Source organism: Canis lupus, chromosome 19 (genome assembly GCF_011100685.1).
Source record: "Canis lupus familiaris isolate Mischka breed German Shepherd chromosome 19, alternate assembly UU_Cfam_GSD_1.0, whole genome shotgun sequence".
In the NCBI taxonomy this organism is placed as follows: Eukaryota; Metazoa; Chordata; class Mammalia; order Carnivora; family Canidae; genus Canis; species Canis lupus.
The window spans coordinates 3,286,015-3,306,722 of NC_049240.1; the positions used below are offsets into that span (position 1 = coordinate 3,286,015).

The window sequence follows — 20,708 nt, forward strand, 5'->3', positions numbered from 1 at the left end:
TAGGGCCTGGGGTTAAATCAGGTAACGGGTCCAGCTGCCAGCCTCGTGAGCAGGAGATAAATTTGGACATCGACCTCTGGAGAAACTTCTAGCAGGCTTGGTTTTAGGAAGATAGGGCGCCAACTATGGGCAAAATTGGGGTTTCAAGATTTGCTCATCTTGAGCGGCATCAATCATTTCTTCAGTCCGGGGCTGGAATAGAGAAGCCAGTGGACCGCTTTAGGGTTCCACTTTCCACAAACTGGGTGTCCTTTCAATCAGTCCCTACCTCTCCGATACAGACGGTAAGAGAAGGAGTTACAGAACACCCGCAAACCGCCTGAGGTGCCCCAAAGAGAGATGCCACGTGCATGGGTGACACAGTCTTGTGAATACTTGTGCATCTAGTGATGTGCAGGCCTTTCACGGGCAGAAATGAGGGCCACGTGCCAGGAGTACTGGCTTGAGTCATGGTGACTTCTGTACCTAGCCGAGGGAGTACTTGGGTTGCTGTATTCCATATTTAAATTTAGGCTGCAAATGGAAAAACAGTTTTTACAACTCTAAATGCACTTTCTACTACACAGAATGGTGACTGGAGCAAAAGCAAAAATAGCTGCTCACACCATGCTCTGAGAAATTCTAAATCTGAAAATGATCATTTTTATTTGCATGCTACCAAATAAGGACATGGGGGAAGCAGTGAGTCACCAACGTTCTAGCACTTACCAGATTCCAGCATGCCGCGAGGGTATTCTTTAAAATGAGAGCTGGACAGTCTAAAATTTACATGAAGCTTTACCCCAGATGCGTAACCGCTGAGTCCTGAAAAATGGGCCGGATCACAACTTTGCCAAACAGTGATGCTAAGTGCTCCGATGACTTCAGTACTTTCAAAACCTCGGATATATGGGAATAACACTTCACATCTGAAGGGTACCTTAGACTTTTAAAGTATTTTCACCTACATCATCTCATTTGATCACATTTGAGTCTCACAAAGTCCTCAAGGCAAGGTGTTTGTAAGTGTGTGGTTGTCATATTAAAATATCATTGAACCAGTGGGGCTTTTTGTAGAGCCAGGATGAATCACAGCGGGTAAGGAAAAAAGGAACAAACAAATGAAGACTAGGGGATTTGGAGATCTAAGCTCCCTGTTAACATTTCACGAGGCCCCTGTATAAACCCGAGTTCTTAAAGTGCCAAAACCCAGCAGAAAGGTTTAGGAATTGCTTGCAAGCCGAGTGTGTTGTCTTCTTCCTCTGTGCTTTTTATAAGACAGTTTAAAGAGAGTTAGGGAATCTTCTGGCCCTTTGTTTTGAAACTTCCTCTGCTTGTTGTCTACTTGTCTGCAGACTGTGAGATTGGTCTATTTGCTTTAAACAGACTGAACAACCTTTAAAATAAGCAGACTTCTGTGACGGGCTGCCTTATTTTGGATGTGCAAAGATGTTTACTGAGCTTCTCATCTCAGACTTGATTCTTCTCTCATTGTGACACAGTTAAGGGTTTAACGGGGAGCACCGTCTGTTGTAGCATGTTTTAGAAGGTGGAAAAAGAAAAAATGTCTCTGTTCTACAGCGTGATCAGCTATCTGCATCTCTCCAAGGATTTTTTTCATGAACCTCAGAAGGAAATCTGTATTATTCAGGTTCCCAGGGGCAAACCACTCTTGCCAAGAGACCACTGAGCAGTTTTCAAAGACAGAAAGCACTTCTTGTGTTCCCAGGAACCAGGTTAGCCCTGGGGACTCAAGGACAGAGACCCAGGAAGAGCATTTTCTGGAGAGTTTTGGATAATTACAATAGGTTTTACATACGGACTTACATCAAAATAGTGAAATAAATAAATTGAAAATGATATCCGCATTGACCCCCCCCCCCCCCCGCCCTGCTTCATTGCACAGAGAGACAGGGGTAAAGAGGGGGAGTGAAAGAGACTGCCACCAAGCAGGAATGCTTCTGTCCATCCCCCCACCACCCCCCAGGCTTATCACCCACCTTGGTGCAACACAGCTCACTGTGTATGGGCTTCTCCTGCGGAAAGGAGGCCATGAGGGTGAGCAAGCCAGGGGGTGCTGGGCATCAAGGACATGCAGCGGCAGGTCACAATAGAAACCAGGGTTCAGGATAGAAAGGTTCTGGTGCTGCTTCCACCTCAGATTATTTGTGAGACTTTGGTCCAGGCATTCTCTCTCACTCATCTGTAAAACCAGAGGTTGGACCGAGTGTCCCCAAGCTTCCTAAAAGCTCCTAAAAATTGGGATCATCTTGGTAAGGACCGTGTACTGAGGTTGGGAGGCAAAGCATAGTCTTCCCTGTTGGCTGTAAAAGAATAGAGCTGGGAGGTGCTGTGAAAATCCTCCGCAAGGAAGCCTTGTGATGGGTGGGAAAGCCGTAAGGAAGGTAGGGTTGTGTGCAGTGTGTGCCCTGGGGGGGTCTGCGGGCGGCGGAGGGGACCCAGGCCTCAAGCAGCAGGTCGGGCCGGGGCCTGGGGCTGTGCCCTCTCCCCTCGACCCGCTCCCGCTCCTGCTCCGCATGCTCCTGTGGCACCTTGCGCGCACAATTAAATGTCAGCCCCAGAAAACACTTCCCTTGGCTTTGTTGTTCCAGAACGGGCTTCTTTTGTCCTCAATATAATGGATATGCAGAAACAATGATAGAACAGAGATTTTTTTTTTCCAAAGCGATGACAAACACACTGCCGCTTCCTCCCTCCCTCCTTCCTCCTTATCCCCACCCCCCAAAATAAATCATTGTTCCAAAAAAAAAAAAATTCCATTGTCTATTGTCCGCGGAGATGAAGCTCTGCCGAGGACCGGCTCCGGGGGTTCGCCCGGCCCTGAGCGGCCGGCAGGGGGCGCACGAAGGCAGCGCAGACGGGTTGCGCGGGCTCCAGGGGCGGGGCGGGCCGGGCCGGGCCGATCGGGGGCGGGGGGGAGGGGAGGAGCGGGGGTCCCGCCGCCCCCGCCCCCCCCGGCCCGGGCTAATTGCTGATGCTCCTCTGGGACTCGGGGCGGGGAGGGGCGGGGAGGGGCGGGCGGCGCGGGCGGGGAGCGAGGGGGGAATCCGGTTCCAAAGACACAAAGACTACGGGGGCTCGCGGCCCGGAGCAGCCCCCCCGGCCCTGGCTCCCGCCCCCGGCCCTGGCTCCCGCCCTCGGGGCGGACCCACCCCTGCGAGGAACTCGGGCCCTGGGCGCGGAGCCCCCGCGCCGCTGTCGCTCGCTGAAGCACCCAGCTCGGTGCCCCCCACCCCGGCCTCGGAGCCCCAGCAACCCCCCGCCCCTCCCCGACCTCGGAGCCCCCCCGCGCCCCCACCCCGACCTCGGAGCCCCGGCCTCGGAACCCCAGCATCCCCCTCCCGGCCTCAGAGCCCAGCCGCCCCCCCACCTCTGGCCTCGGAGCCCCAGCACCCCCCATCCCCTACCCCCCCTGCCTCGGAGCCCGGCACCCCCTCCTCGGAGTTCCAGCACCCCTTCCCCCCTCGGAGTCCCAGCACCCCCTCCCCCCCTCGGAACCCCAGCACCCCCTCCCCGGCCTCGGAGCCCCAGCACCCCCATACCCCCTCGGAGCCCCAGCACCCGCCCCCCCCGAGCCCCAGCACCGCCCCCCCCCCTTGGAGCCCTCCACCTGCAGCCCCCCCCCCCCCCCCCGCGGCCGCCTTTGCCTGGGGGAGCACCCTGGGGGCCTGGGGGCGGGAGGCTCCAGTGGCCCAGGCCCTCCCACGAGGAGCCTGTTTGGTGCTGGGCCTCGAGGCCACGATGGCCCCAGAGGCGCTGGGCCCTGGGCTGGGAGCGGGAGCGGGAGCGTGGAGCCTGGGCTCCGGGGCCTGCGGTGCTCCCCAGCCCTCCTGTCCTAGCCCCGCTGCCTGCCGCAGGAATACTTACCTCACAGGAATGCTGTGAGGTTTACAAGTGGTGCTTAGCTTGGGGGGGCCGGTTCGGCAACTATTACTATGAACGGCCTGAGCCTCCCTGGAGGGGGGGTGCACACTCTAACCCCTGAGTGGGACCCGCATCCCTGCTGCCCCGACTGGAGAAGGGCTGGAGGAGAGGGGGAAGCTCCAGCCACCCCCCACCCAAGGCCGTGGCCGTGGGCCTCGGCCCCAGCCTCCTCCTGGCCGGGCTGGGCTGTGGCCACTTGCCAGGGTCCTGGCCTTCCTCTCCCTGGACATGCCCTGGGCTTGGGGAGGGGGACTCACCCAGGTGAGAATCCTGGACCCTCACCTGCCAGCTGGGAAACTGGGCAGGTCATTTAGGGTCCCTGAGATTGTTTGCTCTTCTCTAAAACGGTGGTCTGATTGCGACCTCCCGGGGTTCCTGGGAAGACTGACGGAGGTGAGGTGCACACACCGCCTAGCGGGGCTGATCTCTTCAGTGAATTCAGAATTTCCCATCTTACAGTTGGAAGCTAGGTTAGATCGTCCTGCAGAAGATCATGGAGGTTCACTGGAATTTGCACGGCCAGCCACCGAAGGAGCCCGGCAACGGCCAACAGTTAGCTTCTCTACTCCCACCTGAGTCAGCAAGGCTTGTTTCCCCTCCAGACAAAGAGCAGAAATCCAGTGAGGGCGCGTCCTCCCCAGAGCCTCACAGGTATCATTCAGACACTTAAATAGGCCTGTGACCTTCTGGGGCCAGCAGACGCCCATTTGGGAGCAACACTCCAGCTGGAAGGTTCTCTAGAGGAGGGTCTTGCTTTAGGGTTGCATTCTAGGCCGTGGTGTGTGCCTGGCTAACCGGTGTCTTGGTGACTCATTAGCACTGCCCACACGTGCGCGGCTACCAAGGCAGAGCGCGGCAGCCAGGGTGTGGCGCGGAGCCACCACCTGCCTAAGGCAGGCAGGAGGTCAGGAGCTGTTGACCCTGCTCTGAAAGGACGCTCGGGCATCCCCACGAGCGTCGGATTCGTGGAGCTCCTGGGGGAAGCTCAGGCAATGCGTGGACCGATTCCTTAGGGCAGTGGCAGGGCCAATAAGCAGCTGTGGGCACCAGCTTCCAAAATGGCCCCCGAGCCTTGCCTCCTGGTTATCATGTCCTGGTGTCATCTCCTCCCATATTAAACAGGGCTGACTTGTGCAACCCAAGTGAATGTTACAAAATGACAGTGTGTGACTTCCAAGGCTAGCACAGAAAGCACATTGTGACTTCTACTTTGCTCTCTCTTGTATCACGCACTGTGGGGAAGGCTGGCCTCTGTGTGCTGACAATACTCAAGCAGCTCTATGGGGGCCCCACACACCAAGGAGCCCGCTTCCTGCCATCAGCCGGCAGCAGCTTGGCAGCCGTGGAAGGGCATCATCCTGCATGAAGTGGATCCTCGAACCCCAGTCAAGCCTTCAGATGACTGCAGCTCTGGCTACCATCTTGGCCACATGAGAGACCCTGAACCAAAACCACACAGTCAAGCTATCCCTGAATTCCTGACTCAGGAAAACAGTGTGAGATAAACAAACAAGACTGTTTAGGCTTACGCAAAGGGCAGAGGTGCTGTAGGAGGTGTATCAGTGGTGACTAATTTAGCAACATTCCAGAGAACCATTGGGTTTCCAGAGGCTACAGTGGGGGGTACAGTGAGGCTCCCGCCCCCCCTCACTTCTGCGAGTATAGTTCCGTATACATGTCGGAGTCTAAAAGCCCCTCACTGACCTCATCTGAAGGCCCTGCCTCCAGAGCATGTGGGGGAAAAGCTCAAGCTCGAGTCTCCTAGCAGGACTGAGTTAATAGCAGCCCCAACCTTCGTTTTTGAAAGGGGTTGTGGGTAGGACATTCCCTCCCCTGCCCGCACCTCCTTCCCCCAGCCGGGTCTGGCACTTGGCCCAGGTATAAAATTGCCAGCGCTGTCACTGCTCTTTGGTCTGATTATGAGTGTGTCTGTTCTGATGCGCTGGTTGCAGCGTGTTGTGGGGGAAATGTGGGCACAGAAAAGGAAGCTGGGGCAGATCTCTGGGGCATCCTGTTGTAAGCCTGTAGGTGTGGGGGGGGGGCAGGTTACCATGTCCCGAAGGGCGTGGAAGTGGGCTACTTCATGGATCGGCTATGGAAGTTACGGTGCTCAGCTCATTTTGCTCCTTCCTGAAGTCCCCCTGGCCATTTCCAGACAGAAACGTGTGGCGGAGGCCATGCCCCTGAGAGTGGCCGGGTCACTCCTGGGCAGCAACTTGGTCCAGCACTCATGGTCCAGGAATGTCCTGTTTAATGGAAGTGGAGTGATTAAAAATGATAATCCTATGAAATACTCTTGAGGTGACCAAGTGCGACTTGAAATCCTGTTCTTTCATGAAATATCTGCCAATGAGTATAGTTAACTCATGATTTTGTTAAGTCTGAGCAAATCTAAAATCTCCGACGGGCGTCTCTTCCACTCAGTGTTCTGGGGCTGTTCTGCACAAACCCTTCTGCTCCCTAGATCTAGGGCCCTCACAGAGTTGGCTGGTCAGGAAACCTCCACCTCTCGCAAACCATCCAGATCCTCTAAAAATCCATTCCTTATTTTTGATGTGATTCTAAGTTTCAGTTTTTTATTTTTTTCAGAAAGTTTTATTTCTGCTATATTTTTAGATTCAAAAGTATTTATTTAAGGTGAACAAATGATACGGCATACACGACTGCTTGGAACTGCTTTTAATTGAGAACAAAAAAGGAATACCTAGGACAAGAATATGCAATTACCACACTTATTGTTTCCAGTGAATTTTTGTCAAGTTTGTTTATCTTATTGTTAATGTGATGATACAGCAATCCTTGGAAAAAGAATAACATTTGCGTTAAAGAACAAATCTAGATAAAAATGGAAAACAGAGCTAGCCACAACCCACAAGGCCTTCTTTGGGAAGAACTCTTCAAGAAAAACCATCTCATGCTTCATAGGAGAATATGGTGCTGTCATTCTTCCCTTTATAGTGCCAGAGTGTTCCTGAACAAAGGCCTCAAGGCATTATCAACTCGTCATCTATTTTTTGATGTGATTTCTATTTTCAGGGCCCTGCTTTCCTCCCTCTTTGTTCCTGATGCATCTGGTCACTGGTGCCTTCTACTTTGGTCCTATCATATTTAATGTGACCCGCCCCCATGAGTCAGATGGGCAGGGACATTGTCCACCCACGGGACCAGAGGAAGCCCTCAAGGATCCACCCACTCCGGTCAGACGAGCTGGAGGTATGTGGAGTCTGAAGGCTGATAAGGTTGTTCCAAGTGAACTGGACAGGAACCGGTGGGCTCTCAGTATCATCCAGGCTCTCAGTATCATCCTGGGTATTGTTTTAACAAACAACCAAAACAGAACACAACACTATTTTTTTTTCTTTTGCTGGGCTTTCTGATGGTATGGTACACAAGTCCCAGTGTGTAACCTAATCAAAAATAGCAATTATGTAGTGCTTAGAAATTTACATAGCTCAACCAATCTTACAGGGTAAGGAAAAGAAGAAACTGAGGGTATTTATGTCTCACTGACAAATGATAGAGTGTCTCTAAGCAGGTCTGCTAGCTCAAAAAATTCTGCGGCTTAGATTCTAGAAATAATTTTAATCTGCTTTTAATATTTATTCATTCAGTCACACATTTGCTTAAATGTGTAACAATTGCTTAAATGTCTATTATACACTAAGCCCAGGTATATGTTAATGAATACAACAGACCTGGATTTCTCCTTAGAGTCTACCAAGCAGTCAACCCACAGACAATGCTAGGTACACTCACAACTGCGTACGTTCTGGGGGAAAATTTAGATGGACTCAAAGATGGAGAATAACATGGTGTGCCTGCACAGATGAAGGATTAATAATGACTTTTCTGAGAAGAAAACACTTAAATCAACATCTGAACAATAAATTGTACCACACACTCACTCTAGCCATGTGCTGCTATTCCAGGAAAACACACACACACACACACACACACACACACACACACACAGTGTGGGCAAAGACCCTGAGAAGAAAAAAGTCTGATGTGTTTAAAGAGTAGAGCATTCTGGATATAGAAATTTGCAGACTAGAGAACATGCTAAATCATAGCCTGTCAGGTTTTGATTGGGTAATTTAGTCTGGCCACCGGACCAGTTTCTAAATCCCCTTCACAATACTCCCTCTAAATAGCCAATCACCTCATGCTTTTGAGTCTCTCCACAAGAGAGAATGTACTATGTCTTGGAGTAGCCATGCCAGTTTAGGTTAAAAATATGAATTTGTTCCAACTAGGAAGCTGGAACTGGAATCATGAATTGTAGTCACGGGCCTGCACCTGAGGAAATTTTCAAGTTGAAGTGCAAGAAGCTACTTAGATAGCTCTATTTACCTTTCTTTATTATGTGGAGTGCCAAGGACATACAGCAGGATTTCAAGTTCATCGTTCTTTTCTAGAAGAAAAAAAATATGAGAATAATAAGACCGCACTTGTGAACTCCCCACACTTTTCTATTGTAGCAAAATTCATGTCAGTATCTTAGCAAACCAACGATTGCACAATAAAGTCAGTTGTACCCTTGAAAGACAGCTGTGTGTTTGGGCTGTAGTGGTGAGGTGGGAGTGACTTTCCTGTGGTGTTTGTGGTACATCATGTAGAGGAAGTGCACGTATCCACCAATTTTACAAAAGTCTTTGATAATGTGAGTTGACTTACACGTGGCCTGTTATTGATCTGACTACAGAAACTCAATGGGATTCCATAAATATATGGAAGATCTATTTGAAGATATTCCCCACCGCCAGTCTACACCACTAATAGTTTGAGCCCGGGTGGAGTGTTTGTTCAAGGGTACATCAAGAAACCTAAGTTTCAAGGTCTTAGGGAGGTACTTCCAACTTGACAACTCACAGGCTACTCCCTCTGAAAGCCATTTATGAAGTGATATGGTGGCCGCTGAGGTACCCCCCTTGAAACCATCTTCAGAGGATTTTGGACCATATCGCAGAATTATAATACTGCTAAGAGTGTGAAAAGTCAACAAGCTGACCAAGATTAAATGCTAACTCATGCAATGAAGCCCCGTTGGTAGTCACAAGAATTTCACCCATAAAAGAGAAAACCTCCATTGGATATTGCTTCTCAGATGGCAGTAATGCTCTAAAAGTATCAAAGAAATAGAAAAATAAGCCAAAAAAAAATTTCAAGCTATCTTAATGAGGCTGGGCAGGTGGAGTACGGTGTCCATGTAGCACTTAGTTCTAGACCAGACTAAAAGACATCTACAGACAAGTGCCACAAATATCACGGCCAGCTTCTTGAGCCAGCTCCTGAGGGTTGCCTACTAGACCTGCTTCATATTAAAGGATAAGAGGTTCACCAAAGTGCCTGAAATGCAACCACCTCACCAGGATTGAAGGTGTCTTTCCTGGGCCAACCGAATGTCAAAAAAGGAATGTCAACAGCATGCTCTTGGTGAGTTGAGGTGGGACCCCTCCAAGGAGGCCAAAGGACTCCTTTCAAAATCTGCTCAAGCATGACTTTCGTGATGACTTCTAGTGATGATGGCTTGGCCAAGAAAGCAACAGACCTTGCTGTCCAACTCTAAGGTGAAATGGAGCTGAATCTTCCAAGCAGAGGCATCTGACAGCTGGCTGCAGGAGAGAGGCCATCTAGAAAGAGCAACTGGCCCTGCAAACAGAGATTGGAATTGCAAGCCGTAGGTTAGTCCCGGCCTTTTATGTATGTTACTTATGAGAACAATGCCTGGCACATAGTAGTAGGTGCTCAATAAATGTCAGCTGTATGATCAGTCTATAAGGCTCACCATAGGAAACTGGAGTTCATGTTCCAGCTTGACATTAACTGGTCTATGTTCTAATTCTGCCAGTTACTACTGAGCATGAAGGGCAAATGATTAAGAATGTTTAGTACCAGTTCTTTCCTGTCTCAGATGCAAATGATAGTACTTCATGGATTTTCTGGAGATTAATAAAATAGGCATAAAACACCAACTATCATGCCTCGTATACTGTTGGCGCTCAATGAATTGTAGTTATTATTATTTATTAGTCCCTGATGGCCTAGGGTCTAGCAGAGCTGTCCGATAGAAGTTTCCCATATCATAGCCACTAGGCACTTGTGGCTATTCAGCACTTGGAAGGGTGGCCAGTGCAACTGCAGAACGAAATTTTTGACTCAATTTAATTTTTTTAAAGATTTTATTTATTTGAGAGAGAGCAACAAAGATAGTGACAGAGGTATGGAGAGAGAACACAAGCAGGGAGGAAAGGGAGAAGCAGGCTCCCTGAGGAGCAGTGAGGCCGATGCAGGCTCGATTCCAGAACCCTGGGATCAGGACCTGAACCAAAAGCCCACTGAGCCACTCAGGTGCCCCTAATTTCACTCAATCTTAATTATACTATCTAGTTATGGCTTGGGGCTAATGTGTTGAACAGTGCAGACTGCGTTGTTCCGGCCTCACTCTGTCCTCTCCACATCCTGTCTGTGTTCACGTCATGTCCACTTGTTGCCCGTGAGTATCTCTGCCAGGGGTTGGACAGGAGCGAAGCGAGGATGTAGAATGCGATTTTGGCAGGTCGGTCTGGTGGCCCGAGAGAAAGAAGAAAAGCCAGTGACTCTGTGGGGACTGTTTCATTCTTAGCTCTGCCTCCTGTTCTTGGGCAAGTCACGTAAGCTCGCCTCGTGAAGGAGAGCTTTGAGGAGAGCTTTGATACTGATGGGATTCAAAGGTCCCACCCTTCACATGATCACAAAGGGAGAACATAAGAAAGGCTACACAGTCTTAGATGACTTTTTAGGTACTATGGCTTGCACTCAGCTCTAGTAGGTATCCCGTAACTTACAGGTACCGTATGTAAGTGTTGGTATACAAACTAATATATGTGAGTAGACCGAGGTGAAAAAGACATCGAGGCCAGGAAAAGAGAAATTGACCTCAGGACAAAGAAAAAGGGCTTAATGAAAAAGAACAAGTGTCCTGTGGGAGCAGAGTGCTCCCACCCCGTCCCTATGCAGATGTGTGGCCTTGCGAAGGTGCAGGTGGGGAGAGTTGGACTGGTGAAGACTTTGCATAATAAACCCATTATATGGCTACAAAGTGGAAAGGAAATTCCGTCAAACGGATCTCCTAGAATCTGCCCTGCGTAGAAAGAGCACAGGACAAGGAGCCTAGAGGCCCATGTTGCTTCTCTGGACCTGTGGCTAACCTGCTGGGTGACCCGTCCTTAATTTGGCTAACTTCTCGGGGCCACAATTTAATCAGTGTGCAGTGAATTCATTAGGTTCCCTATAAACTTGGAAAATCTGTGATTATGCTTAGAGCCCTAGAAATTTTAAACATGCTTTTCTTTGCCAGGAGCCAAAAGACTGGGCAATTAACAGCAGCTGAACCAAGTAACAACCCCCGCTACACACACACACACGTACACATGTATTTTTTCATCTGCTGAAGGGCGAGGCCATGCCCCATTGGATATGACCCTTCCGTCCCTGTCTGAAGCAACTTATGAACCATGGTCATGAGATCCCCTTAGTTATAAGCATAATTCTGATTGATTAGCCTTGACAATACCCAAAGTGCTTTCTAGACGTTTAAAGAGAGAGAGCAAAGTAATTCCTTGGACTGTCAGGGCCGTGGTGATGGGATGTGTGTGTGTGTGTGTGTGTGTGTGTGAAGGCAAAGTGAGAAACCTTACCATCTGCTTCTATAAATGGTGAAATAGAGTATACGCCATTGGCATTTGGGACGAGCTGGTTATTAGTAGGAGAAAACTAGTGGCAAAAGAAAACCATCCAGGGTAACTGAATTTATTCATCTATTTGACTTGAAGTCATCTTTTCTCCACCATTTTTACAGTCTCAAAGTCCACGACTTGTTTTGAAACTCAGCCCCTCCTCCCCTGCGTCTCCCAAGGCTGCTTGCTCGGTGATAAATAGCTCCCTGTGCCCTCTGGGCTCTCTCCCCCGTTCCTGCTCACATTCCTCTGTCTCCGTGTCCTTTCTTTCCAGAGAGTAGGGTGGGAATCTCTACTCAACAGTGCCCTTGTCTGGACCCTGTACCCCACCCCAGGAAGGAGTGGTTTTAGAGAACGCTTGGGGAGTGATTCCTGTAGACACACACGCACACACACACACACACACACACGCGCACACACACACACACACACACCTTTTTCAGACCAGAAGTCCCCTGGAGGCAGTTCTGGCTGCACTTTGAACCTTAATAACTTCAGGATGAAAGTGAAGAGGCCGTAAGGCAGGCCAAGTCCACTCTCCATATTAAGTCCTGCTGCTTCTCCACTTTGCCGAGTCCTTTGGCACCCAGGTTGGTGACAATAGACATGCCAACAATCTTCCCTGTGGTTTCTCCTTCCTGGTGGCAGCCTGTCCCACTGACCTCCCTGGTCAGGAGAGGATCCTGCTTTGTTGGGGCCCTTACAACTACATTTATGGCTCTTTTATTAGGTTGGCAGGTGCTTTCAGTGAGGGTGTAAAGAAGCAGCTCGATTTGCATGTAGTTCAATACAGGAAACAAGGAAGTGGAAAAACATATCCACCACAGTCTTTTTCTGCTAAAAGGTTGCAAAATTCTTCAGGCACCATTGAGAGGAAGGCTCCTTCCTGCTTCAAGCCTGGATTTCTGGTACATTAAGGCTTAGCGGGGTTTTCTAGATCATGGAAACTTCTGTTGGTAGGGAAAGGGGCCTAGAGAAAAAGTTTAAATAACATGCCCAAAAGATCACACATTGCAAAGCTAGTTAGAAAAGCCCCAGGACTAAAGACTGGATGAACCAATTTCCCCAGATTTCACCTCTCTTTCTCATTCTCTCTCTGTCTCTCTCCCTCTCCCCCTTGATCATCTTCAAAAGGGACCTTTTTTGGTGGGACTAGGGAAAAAAAAAACAGTTAATCTCTGAAAGACACAAAGAAGATTGGCAACCAGTTTTCAAGCTTCCCTTTTTTTCCTTCAAGATATTCAGTATTCTGACTTTGCCCAGGAAATAGAGAAGAAAAAAAAAAGAGAGAGAGAGAGAGAGAATCGGGTATCTTTAAAAACAAAACAAAGCAAATAAAGAATAGTGCTTTTGAAAGAAAAGTGTGTGTGTGTGTGTGTGTGTGTGTGTGTGTGTGTGTGTGTAGGACCAGGGCCATATATCTTTTGGGAGAAAGCTAAATAAAAATGTAAGTGGCCTTCCCATTAAGTGGAACATATAGATGGACACCTTCTTAGCCTATTCCAGTCCTTAAAAACCTTAACAGTGACAGCGGGGGCGGGGGGGGTGCAGATAGTTCACTCCACTGGAGGCCTTGGGTCTCTGCTTTGCCCTATATTCTTTGAGACCATCCCATTTCCTCTGGGCTTCTCTTGGCTCTCCCCCAGCCCTTGCCAAGTCGGCTCTCTTCCATTATTAGTCATTCTAATAAACACTTCTAATAAACACAAACCCTATAAACCAATCCAGGATGCTACTTTTGGCTCTCACGCTGCCTTTAGAAAAGACCGATCCTTGCATTAACTTCGTCATCTGTCCTGGAGAAACCCAGCTGCGATCTCTAACATACTCTGTTGCAAGCTGCAATATAATGGACATATTTAGTGTACATTCTCTTGTTAAATGGAATCTGCATTCCTAAGTGAACTAAAAATGCTTAATTATTAATAAGTCCCCCAGGGATTGGTGACATTTGGGATGATTTTATCATGCTGTAGATATTTAACAACATAATATGTATGGTGGTGTCTAATCCAACCCTTTCATTTAAAAGAACATTCCCTTCCAATTCGTTTCCACTCATGTGCCATGTAGATTGTTAGTCCCTGACCATCCAGCCCCAGGTGGAGGAAGAGGAAAGCTCCTGAGGAGTAAGATGGGATTGGAGCTGGGGTTTCAGTGCAGGGAGGGCCAGGAAGAGGCAGCAAAGAGCTGGAATTGGCGTGGGGTGGAACTGTAAACCAGCTGTTTTCCTTCAGGTGGAGGCAAGGGCTGCAAGAGACAAAAGTTTCTGGAAAGATCATAGGAGTAGGTGATCACAGGAGTAGGCGATCACAGGAGTAGGTGCCAGGCTTCCAATTCTGCACCAGTTTGCTGTGCAACTCTGAGCAAATCACTTAACAGCTCAGAAATGGAGTTTTTTTCGTTTATCTGAAAGGGATCATTACGCATTCCTTAAGCACCCGGCTGAATTGCATGCACAACGTAGGAAACAACTCCCAACAGTTAAAACACTTTACATGGGATCCCTGGGTGGCGCAGTGGTTTGGCACCTGCCTTTGGCCCAGGGCGTGATCCTGGAGACCCAGGATCGAATCCCATGTTGGGCTCCCGGTGCATGGAGCCTGCTTCTCCCTCTGCCTATATCTCTGCCCCCCTCTCTCTCTCTCTCTCACTATCATAAATAAGTAAAAATTAAAAAAAAAAACACTTTACAAGGAATATATTCAAAGATGGGGAAGAAGGAAATAGCATTTCCATACCAAGCACTCTCTATGTCCTGGGAGTTGTGCTTTCATAAACATGAAGTCACTTAGTCTTAGCAAAAAAAAAAAGAAAAAAAGAAAAACCCAGTTCTGAGATTGGCATGATCTCTTCATCGCAGCAGAGGAAACTGGGGAGGAGAGCTTTTACCTCAAGCTCTTCCCTGCAAAGCTAGTGGGTGGCCGAGCCAGGCTGAATGAAACCCTGAAAGAGTAAAGGTAAGTGTTGGAGTAGGCAATATGTAAAAAGAAACTGGGTCCCAATGTTAAGTCTCAAATAAAAATGTTCCTCCAAAAATAAAATAAATAAGTAAATAAAATAAAATAATAAAATAAAATAAAATAAAATAAAACAAAACAAAATAAAATAAAAATGTTCCGTCACCCCGAGCAGTTGGTGGACCGATCCGCGATGATCCGCGTTATCACGACACGTGAACGTTAACGTGCAATTTTCACATTTTGTCACCAGTCCAGGGTACGTTCCGGGGGCCCTGTGCTAGGGCTGGAGGTCCCGACGTGTGACGGCCGGGCTGACGGGCGGCAAGGAGCTTCCCGGGCGTCGCTCGCCTGTTCCTTGCCCGTCACCGTGACAGCCGCGTCTGCTGGGGTTTCCGTCCCCCGCCCTCCTGCTCGGGGCTCGGGGCTCGGGGCTCGGGGCTCGGGGCTCTGCCCGGGGCGGCCGAGGGCCGCTCGCACACGGACGCTTGCGCGCTGCCCGCCGACCGGGGAGCCGGTTAGCCGGGCGGGCCTGGGAGTGAAGTGCTCGACGGCCGTTTCCGCGAGAGCCGAGAGCCGCGGTGGAGCCGGTTTGGGCGAGGAGCCCGGGGCCAGAGCGTCGCCTGCTCCCTCGGCGACCTTGGCTCACCGCCTTGTGCTTCGGCTGCTCCATGTGTTGGTGGAGAGGGTCGACGCGCTGCCTTCCTCTCAGGGTCACGCGTCCTTGGGAAGCGCCGGGTCGCCGCAAGGGGCCCGGGACACTCCTGCTTCCCTTCATGGGGTAAAGCCCCAGCCCGGGGTCTAAACGTCACAGGAAAGATTTTTTTTTTTTTAATGAAAAGATGATCCTAGGCCCTGAGAAGCGACATTTCCTTCCTGGCACGGTGGTCCGCGAAGGCCCCTCCCGGGCCGGGCCTGGGTTTTCACTGAAGTAGGTGTGAGCACGCGCGGCCGCCGCTTCCGCCGCTTCCGCCGCTTCCGCCGCGTCACTCTCCCCCGCGAAACGCGTTTCCACGCTGAGGAGAAACCCGAGAAGCGGCCTTGGGGTGCCGGGTCCACGCGGGGTGGGGCAGCCGCGGAAACGCCCGGCGGCCCGCGGTCACCCAGGGCTGCGCTCTGCCCGTGTCGGTCGCCCTCGTGTCTCTCCGTCCCCGCGGGCAACGGCCGAGGGCGCCACCCGCAGCCTCCGGGAGCCGGGCCCCTCCGGCCATTCTCGGCCCACGCCCTCGGACGTCCGCCTGCTCCTGCTCCGTCGGCTTCTTCGTCGCTGGCGGCCCCGCAAGGCCGCGGGGCCCGCGTCACGGGGTCCCGGGAGCTGCCCGCGCCGGGCGGGCGGGCGGAGGCCCCAACGCCGAGGCCCCGACGCCGCCACCTGCTGCTCGGCCGCGTCGCCCGGAGCGGGAGGGACGGAGGGAGGCCCAGGGTCGGGGAGCAGCGGCCACCACCCCACGGGCCCACGCGAGCAGGCGGGCCGCGCCGAGGACGCCCGGCGACGAGAGCCCCGCGGACCGCGAGGCGGGGACACGAGGAGCGGCCCTGGGGCCGCGGCCGGCGGGACTGCTCGCCCCCCGCCTCCGCGCGCCGCGCCGGCCGAAGCCTCAGGCCTCCCCGGGTGGGCCTGCCGGGCGCGGCCCCTTTGCCGCCGCCATAGGGGCCCGCGGCCTACCTGCCACGCGGCGCCGGGCCTACCTCACCTGAGGCGGCTCCGGGCTCCCCCCCCCGAGGCGGCACCGGGCCTCCCCGCAGGCAGCGCCGGGCCTTCTCCCCCCCACCCCCCCGCAGCGCCGGGCCTGCCCCCCTGAGGCGGCGCCAGCCCCCCCCGCCCCCGGGCTGGGCCCAGCACCTGCACCCGCCCCCTGCGGGACCCCGGCGCAGCAGTAGGCCGGCAGGGCGGGGGCGGCCGCAGGTGCCCAGGTGCACAGGTGCACAGGCGGCGGCTTCCTGCCGGGCACAGACACCGGGGCTGCGGCGCAGGACGGGGCGGCGGGCCTCTGGGAGCCTCGAGGCCGACAAGGGCTGCCCCGCCTCCTTCCAAGGCCGTGGGCGCTTCCTTCCAGGGCCGGGGGTCCCGGACCTCGGGGGTCCTCGTCCGCAGCGCCCAGCCCGCAGCCGCCGGTCCTTAGGCGCCGCCGCGGCCCAGGGAGGCCCGAGGCCCAGGGAGGGCCCGAGGGAACAATGGAGCCCGGAGCCGCGGCCGCCGAGGGGGAGCGGGCCAGGGGCCGGGGGAGGCGGAGTCAAGGGCCGCGGCGGCCGGTGGGCATGGAGGGCGGGGCCTGCGCCCCGGGGTGCCCTGCCCTCCGCGCGCTCCGCCCGCACCCCTACCTGCACCTGCTGCACAGCGCGGGGAGCAGCGCCGGCCGCCACCTGCCCTCGCCGCCCACCTGCCCTCGCGGCCCACCTGCCCTCGCAGCCCACCTACCCTCGGTGCGCCCCACCCGCGCCCCTACCTGCACCTGCTGCACAGCGCGGGGAGCAGCGCCGGCTGCCACCCGCCCTCGCCGCCCACCTGCCCTCTGCCGCAGCCCGGCCGCAGCTGGCCACGGGGTGGGATGAGAGAGTCCACGCCGGAAAAGGCCCATCTGCCTTGACCACAAAGTCCTTCAGCAGCCGCCGAGCCTTTCGGTGCCGCCCTGATGCTGCTCCAGGTGGGAAAGCAAAAAAAAAAAAAAAAAAAAAAGAGCCAACCTTGCAGGATGAATTGTGGCTTAATTAACAAGTTCTTTTTTCCTGTTTTGGAGAAAAACGTATTAATGTCTAGTCTTTCATCCTTTCCGGCGCGTCTTCAGTGTTTTCTAATTAGAACGTGGCGAGAAGACGATCGCGGAGGAAGGGGCTGGAACGGGCTTCCCCAGGACTCAGGCCAGCAGGGGCCTTCTCCACCCACGCACACAAGGCCGTCCTGCCCCCCCCCCCCCCAGGGAGGCCACCTGCGTCACCCATGTGGCTTGGAGTTCCCAGCAAAAGTTTCCGGATCCCCAGTTTTTACCACCCCAGGGCACAAGGTCAAGGCCCCAAATCAGACAAGGGGACAGGCCTGAAGTTCCCGTGGCCTCTCGAGGCCTCCTCTCTGCTGTTGCACCAGCTGCTGATTTATGTCACTCTGAAAGGGCGAGTGTCCTCCCTGGTATTGGGCAGCCTTGACGTGTAAAAGTGACAGCCACGCACAATGACACTTATCGGCTTGGGCTGGCAAATGAGGAGGCAATGCCATTACCTTTCCCCCTTGTCCGTTGCCGACCACAGATTACTTGAAATGTCATCCATCAGTAGGCGGGAGCCAGGAAGTGCCAGCCTGTGTGCGGGCCGGCAGCCGTGTTGCCTAATGATTAATGAAGATAAATGATGACACTATCGTTTTCAGGTCTGATTGCTAGGATCTCCTTATTACCTGGGTGGAGCCATTACGTCGACAGGTCGAAAGGATTTTTTTTCCCCAGGAGGATGCAGGTAGGCAATGGTTTGTCTTCCCACTCTCCTCCTTCCTCCACCCGAAGTCCTAGAGTTCCCACTCATGCACATAACATGCAGCGTTTGTTCCTAGAACTACATTGTTCAATACAAATATAGACACTTACCCTTTAGAACACTTAAAATTGATGAAAATCAAAACTGAAAATTCAGCTCTTCAGTCATTCTGGAATTATCTCAAGTGCTCAGCAGCCACGTGTAGCTAGGGGCCCCCACGTTGGATGGCACAGAATTACGAACGTTTCCATCACTGCAGACGCTTCTATCAGACACCTGGTCCTTCTCCTCGACAGCATCTACTTGCTCTCGTATCCCAGGACTTCTGTTCCTTTCAGGATCCTCTACTGATAATTTTTATAAAACATGAAACTTTTTTTTTCTTTAGCCACAACTTAAATCAAGCGATCTGCTTCCTTTCGGCTCCTTAGGGAGAGCTCCCCGGCCACCTGGCTGGTAAGAACTTATAGTTAGTTGAACAGGGTGCGGCATCAGAGACGTTGAAAGGACAGCAGCCCGCCGGATTAGTTTCAGGCAGTCTGACCCTAACCTATTCCTTTAGATAATTTGCCTAGACAGCTCTGTTTTGGGCAAGACTTTATTTTAAGCAATCTCTACACCTAACGTGGGGCTTGAACTCACAAGCCTGAGATCAGGAGTGGCAGGTCCCACCCACTGAGCCAGCCAGGCACCCCCCTCCCCCCAGACAGTTCTTAATCAGAGCCAGGGGAACTACTATGACACTAAGTAGTGAGTCAAGAAAGATACCAGGGCATCTCCATAAAAATTTGCACGATAAATAGAGAGTAATAGGTCCTTTAGAACTACAGGGTACACTACACTCCGAATTCCCGCAGTGAGGCTTTGAAGTTGGGCAGAGATGCGCAGAGCAATGAAGCACTTTGATGCTGCGGGAAGCACCTTCAAAGCTTCCAGGGGGAGAGATTACAACAACTACCTGTAACCAATTGTTCAGGTCCTTTGTGTGTGTGTGTTGGTGGGGGCAGGGACTGGACCACACAAAAATTAAATAAATAAACCAAAAGCCACACTGCAAGCACTGTCGCCAAGCTAACTATGGTCAAAGAAAAACAAAGAACAGGGTTTTAAACACTTTTGCTGGAAAACAAGGCATCGTACTAAAACTTTTATTCATTTATTTATTTTATGTTCCAGTTTAAGATAAAACCTTGCTGGCAGGTGGTACATATTTTCAATGTATGACATTTATCATTTCATGTTCCTTTTTATAAAATTTCCAAATCTGCCTTATTCTCATCTTTCCTAGGAATCAGATCCACTGTGTATCTTATTAATAAGTCAGACAACGTGAATACAAACTTTATCCAGAGCGTCTCACAATTTAATTTACGGTGAAAGCATCCAGAGTTCAAGCTCTGTGACCACGTTATTATTCACAAATTCTTATGAACTTACATTCCGCCCTATTGTGGAGAGGGTATCGATGGGCAGCGGAGCATTCCTGGGAGGAGGTAAACAGGATATTACCAAAGTGGCTTTCCTGGTCCAGGCTGCCTTCCCATCAGGCAGCTGTTATGTGTTATAGCCACAAACCTCCACTCTCAACTGGCCCGATTTTCCCATTTTTCAAGGAGAAAGGGTGAGCTTGGCCTTGTTTGAAAGTGAAAGCTAAAACAGGGAAAGAAGTAGGAAAAGACAAGACTGGTCAAATCCAGCTTGAATGGGGCACCCGGGTGGCTCAGTGGTTGAGCGTCTCCCTGCAGCTCAGGGCGTGACCCCAGGGTCCTGGGATCGAGTCCCACGTGGGGCTCCCTGCAGGGAGCCTGCTTCTCCCTCGGCCTGTGTCTCCATCTCTCTCTCTCTCTCTGTGTCTCATGAATAGGTAAATAAAAAATCTTTAAAAAAGAAATCCAGTGTGGAAAGTTTCCAAGGTCGGAGTCAGAAACCATTTGGGGTAAGAGACCCTAGCCCTTCCCTTTCTGGCACTCTGGGGTAGGAAGTTGGGGTGCGGCTGGAAAAATGCCTTGTTGAATGCTCCCGGTGGAGCATTTCCCAAAATCATGCGGGCCAGTCTCCTAATCAGGGAGGTGAGAGGGTCCGACGGGAGGGACCAGCCTGCAAACCAGCAAAACCTGGTCCCTTTTCGGCCTTTTTCCCCACTCCTGGGGCTGCAGACTGTGTCTTTGGGGGAAGCAGCCCTGGCCCCAAGCAGGACCTTGGTCAGTCAGTAGACCTCCCGGACAGCCGAAGGCCCTGGAACCTCTGGCTGCAGCCATCAGTCCTCTTAGACCAGACGGGTCCGGCCTGTGTCATCGGGGAGTGGGGCAGGGGGAGCGGGGCCCACCACCGCTTGGGTCAGAGAGCAGGCGAGAGGGGGCCACATGGCACCCCGATCCTCAACGAATGAATTCCCTGGAAACGACGCTCCTTCATAATGAAGCTGGCTGTTCTCTTTTTCTTTAAGTCTTCATAAATCATAGGCAGCAGTGTTGGCATGAGTCATATGGCTCGACAGCAAAGCTCCTGCTAAGCCCCGCAGCTGCATGGGACAAAAATACCTCAGTGAATAGAGTGTGTTTGTCCTGCACGGTTTATGGCATAAATAAGAAATCAGCAAAGATGTAGGGGTTCCCCAGCCTCTCATTTTGGAGTCTCATCA

The 20,708-nt window shown here is 52.0% G+C and overlaps 1 non-coding gene across 1 annotated transcript in view; it reads left to right on the plus strand.

The window, feature by feature from the left end:
* Positions 1–20,708, plus strand: part of MAML3 — a 193,278-nt gene that overhangs the window by 105,543 nt on the left and 67,027 nt on the right. The window contains exon 21 of the transcript XR_005373867.1: positions 17,964–18,049. This is a non-coding gene — a transcript (mastermind like transcriptional coactivator 3). The remainder of the gene's footprint in view (positions 1–17,963; positions 18,050–20,708) is intronic.